The sequence below is a fragment of the Mirounga angustirostris genome, unplaced genomic scaffold (assembly GCF_029215605.1).
Source record: "Mirounga angustirostris isolate CCGP_5_RB_7025 unplaced genomic scaffold, mMirAng1.0.hap1 SCAF_2, whole genome shotgun sequence".
NCBI lineage: Eukaryota > Metazoa > Chordata > Mammalia > Carnivora > Phocidae > Mirounga > Mirounga angustirostris.
Window position 1 is genome coordinate 130,818,576 of NW_026991710.1, and position 4,806 is coordinate 130,823,381.

The window sequence follows — 4,806 nt, forward strand, 5'->3', positions numbered from 1 at the left end:
CTTCTGATGGCCTATAGATCAGAGGTTCCCATGACTCCCTCCTCAGGTTCAATTAATTTGCTTGAGAGGCTTCCAGAACTCAGAGAAGTATTTTACTTACTAGATTACTAGTTTATTAAAAAAAGATGTGATGTGATGAGCACTGGGTGTTACATGCAACTAATAAATTATTGAACACTACAGCTGAAACTAAATATGTACTTTATGTTGGCTAATTGAATTTAAATTTAAAAAATAAAGATTAAAAAAAGATATAACTCAGGAACAGCAACATGGAAGAGATGCATAGGGCAAGGTATGGGGAAAGGGCACAGAGCTTCCATGCTTTCTCTTAGCACTCTACTCTCCCTGAATCTCCACGTGTTCACCCACATGGAAGCTCTCCAAACTCTGCCATTTGGGGTTTTATGGAGGCTTCATTACAGTGGCATGATTGATTAAATCATGGGCCGTTGGTGATTGAACTCATTCTCTAGCTCCTTTCTCCTCCAAGGAGGTGGGAGAGGGGGGCTGAAAGTTCCAACCCTCTGATCACTTGTTGATTCTCCTCCAAACCAACATCCATCATCAGGTGGAATCCAAAAGTCACCTCATTAACATAACAAACCTTTGCTGCTCTCATCACCAAGGAAATTCCAAGGGTTTTAGAAGCTCTGTATGAGAAACAAAGACCAAATATATATTTCTTACAAATTACAATATCACATCCCCCCTCAAAATTCATTCTTCTTGTTTTTCTTCTTATGTCTCAGTGAATTAAACCCACTGTCTATCCAGTTATCCCAAAAGCCCTAGAATAATAATAGTTTATATGAGAACCAGGGACATTATTAACATCATTTCATTTGAACCTTAAAGTATATCTAGAAATTATTATTATCCCAAATGATTATATGAAGAGTGAGGCTTAGCCAGGTTAAGAAATTTGCCTCACAACTGGAAAATAGAGTAGCTGGGATTTTGATCATTTTAGCCAAGCCCTAAGCCTCTGAACTACTATCCTTGATTCAGTCTTCCCTGTTCCTCACAGATATCAACCTTGTGTCTTTACTATCTTTTTATACTTACTCTCCACAAAGCAGTCAGTGGCAATGACAATGTGGCTGAAAGGTCTGTGTAATAACTGTGTATACAGAAGGTCCCTGTGGCACCAGACAGAGTTACAAGGCAGGTTGCTGACTGAGCACTTTGGATGATATGCAAGGCATAACTCTGTTTCTTAAAATTAAGTGTTTGAGCGATGGCTGGGTGGCTCAGTCGGTTAAGCATCTGCCTTCAGCTCAAGTCATGATCCCAGGGCCCTGGGATGGAGTCTCGCATCAGGCTCCCTGCTCAGCGGGGAGTCTGCTTCTCCCTCTGCCTCTGCCCCTCCCCCTGCTTGTGCTCTCTCTTGCTCTCTCTTTCTTTCCCTGACAAATTAGTAAATGAAATCTTAAAAAAAAAAGATCCAGTTTCAGTCAAAAATTTATAATAAAAATTAAGTGTTTGAGATACCCCTACCTCCTTATCAAAAAGATATTTTTATTTGGCTAATTTGGATAGATTTTCATTTCTTGTGATTTCAGAATTCCCCTCTGTTTGTATTATTTATTGCTATGTAATAATCCAAAATATAATGGCTTAAAATGACAATTTGGTATTATTCCATCTCATAATTCTTTTGGTCAGAAATTTGAACAAGACACACAAAGAGTGTGGCTGGTCTTTGTTGTGTAACGTCTGGGTCCTAAGTTGTGTTGATGCAAGGGCTGGTGTCTGGAACAGCTGAGAGCTATCTCCCTACTTGATCTTTCCCTATTTGTTCCATTATTACACTTCTTTTGTCTTACTTCTGTTTCACTGAGATTTTTTTATGATTCCACCTTATCTCTAGCACTGATGTATTATTTATGTCCTAGAACTTATAATTCCTTAAATAATCAGAGAAATGCAAATATTATACCACTTTGCATGTAGCATGAAGATCTACAACAGTATATTCCCGATTCTTCTCTCCCATCCTTTGTGTTATTAAGGTCATTTATTTTATTTTGTGTGTGCTGGGAGTACAAACTATATTGCTGTTATTTCTGCTTTATGCTGTCTGTTATTTTTTGGATTTGTTTAACCTAAGAAATAAAAGTGTAATTTACCTTTATTCCAGGCCAGTCTTCTACATTTCTTTTGTAGGTCCAACTTCCTGTTCCAGCATGTTCCTTCTCCTTGGAAGACTTTATTAAACATTTCTTACAGAGTATGTCTGCTGGTGGTGAATTCTCTCAGTTATATATTTCACGTATATATAAAATCTCCTTTCTCTTTGAAAGATATTTTTACTGACTATAGAAACTTGGATTAATAGTTTTGTTTTATTCTTCAGTACATTAAAGATATTGTTGCATTGTTTCATGGTTTCTCATAAAAACTCAGCTGCAATTTTCAAATTTGTTCCTCTGTATCTATCCTCTGTACCTTTTATTTCTATCACCAAAATTTTCACTCTGACTTCTGTTTTCACTCATTTGAATATGATTTGCTTATGTATGTGCTTATATTTTGTTTTGTTTGCTTTTTGCCTTTTGGTATTTTCCTGTTTGTTGGTCTCTGAGTTTTTGGATCTGCTGCTGGGCGTGTGTCAATTTTAGAAAATTCTTGGCCATTATTTTTAAAAAGATTTCTTTTGCCAAGTTCTCTCTCTCTTTGCCTCCTGGGATGCCAACTCTGCATATGTTATACTGTTTGATGTTGTCCTGGTGCAGAGATGCTCTGTTCTATTTTTGTTTCACTCTTTTTTCTCTTTGTGCCTCAGTTTGGGTAATTTCTGTTTTCCTATCTTCAAGTTCACTTATGTCTTCTTTGGATGTGTTGAGTGTACTCATGAGCACATGAAAGGTGTTCTTTATCTTTACTGCTATTTTTCTCATTTATAATATTTCCATTTAATCATGCCTTAATGTTCCATCTCTGCTGAAATTAACCACTTGACTTTGGTTTCATTGACATTCATATGTCTACCATTTTCATTAAAGCCATAAATATTAGTCATAATTATTTTAATTAGCAGTAATCGTGCCTCAGATAAACCTCATTGGCTACGATACTGCCACTGCGCAAAGCTAGTCATAATTATTTTAAATTCCCTCTCACATAGTTCCAACATCTCTGTCATATCTGAGTTTGGATCTGATGAATGCTTTGTTTCTTAAGAGTGCATTTTTTCATACATATTTATTCGGCCTGGAAATGGGCACACTTGTCCATCTGCTAGGTTTTTAATATATGGGTTTGATGAGTTAGAAGTGGGCTAGATTGGAGGCTTTCTGTTGCTGTGGTTAAATTCAACTCACACTTTGAATTCCTATAGTGATACCTTGTGTTTAGAATGAGAATTGATTTACTACAATACCCATGTGACTCTCAACTTGAGGTATTCCCTTGTCACTGTATCTCAAGAGAAGGTATCTTTGCACACTGTTGGTACTTGAAGCTTGTTTGTTTGTTGGTGGTGAGTGGTGGTATTTCTTCTCTGTTCTGGTTAAGTTTCAGCCTTAGGCAGGAACCTTACCCCTGGGTGTCAGAGGTGTGGCTTTCTCAGTTCTTCTGCCCATATTCTGGTTATGTGGGCCCCTGCATGCACTCCTGTCTCTTCTAGGAGTTTGGTTTTTCTGTTCCCTTCCCTCACCAGTATTTTAAGGGTGAAAGTGTTTGTTTCCCTACCTCCTACAGATCTTCATTTCTTAAGAGGAAATGGGGGAAAGGGTCAGTGGAGTTCCCTGGCCCTCCTACAGAGGTGCTCTTCCCCTCTCCATGGGGTCTGCTTTAAAACCAATCCTTTTTTCACTCTCTAATCTTTTTTGTGATTATACGTTGGGATGCATGGAGAAAATCTTGCAAGAGGGTGTGCACTCCTCTAATTTCTAGAGTCCAACAGGTTCTATACTCTCCTGCAAGTCTGCCCTGGGCCTTCACCAAGATGTCAACTATTATAGTTTTGTTCTTATTAGTGTCTAGTTATCTGGTAAGTATGTGTTCATGTCTCTTCTCTCTTTGAAGGTGCTGGTCTCTCCTTGACGCTTGGACAAGTGATTGCTCTGGAACCTCAGTTCTATAATAGATTCCAAAAGAGTCATGAATTTGAAGTTATTCCAGTTTTTTTTTTTTTTAATAAAGTTGGGACTGATGTTCTTTCTGCTCTCTACACTCTAGGAAGAGTACTAGAAATCCTTAATGAGATATTTTGTATTCTTTTTTTAAATAATAGGTCTTCAAACACTGGTGTGAGTTTTTCCCTTACAGCATATCTCAATTTGGATTAGCCATATATCAAGACAAGAACAGCCACATGTGGTGAGGGGCTTCCATACTGGACAGCCCTAACCTTATGGCTATTGAATATCTTGCACATAATAATCATGATATGAAATTTTAAAATTAATGTTTCTGGACTTCATCTTACAAGCAGTGAAAAGTTCAGATTTTTTCAGGCTTTTTATTATTGTTCTTAGTATTTTCTAAGTGTGCATTTGATCGGAACATAGAAGAAAACCAAATGTCATATTATTCTAAATGTATACCTTACCTTACCTAAATGTTACTCTTTTATAAACCTGAAGATATTCAGAATGTTCACAATACATAGTTGAGATAAAAATTTGATCAATAGAACATTTTCTATCACATATTTTGGTACTTATCTTTAAGCCTAACTTAGTTACTATGTTAAAATATCTTTTTGAATGATACATAAACATTTTCAGTTTCTCCATGCCGAGATCCTTATTACTATTCAATGCCAAAATAACAATATTGCTTCTCATCCACCAGAAG

General features: G+C 36.8%; 1 pseudogene; it reads right to left on the reverse strand.

Moving 5' to 3' along the window:
* Positions 1 to 2,978: 2,978 nt before the first annotated feature.
* Positions 2,979 to 3,097, reverse strand: LOC123849022 (U4 spliceosomal RNA; annotated as a pseudogene).
* Between the last annotated feature and the right edge of the window lie 1,709 nt (positions 3,098 to 4,806).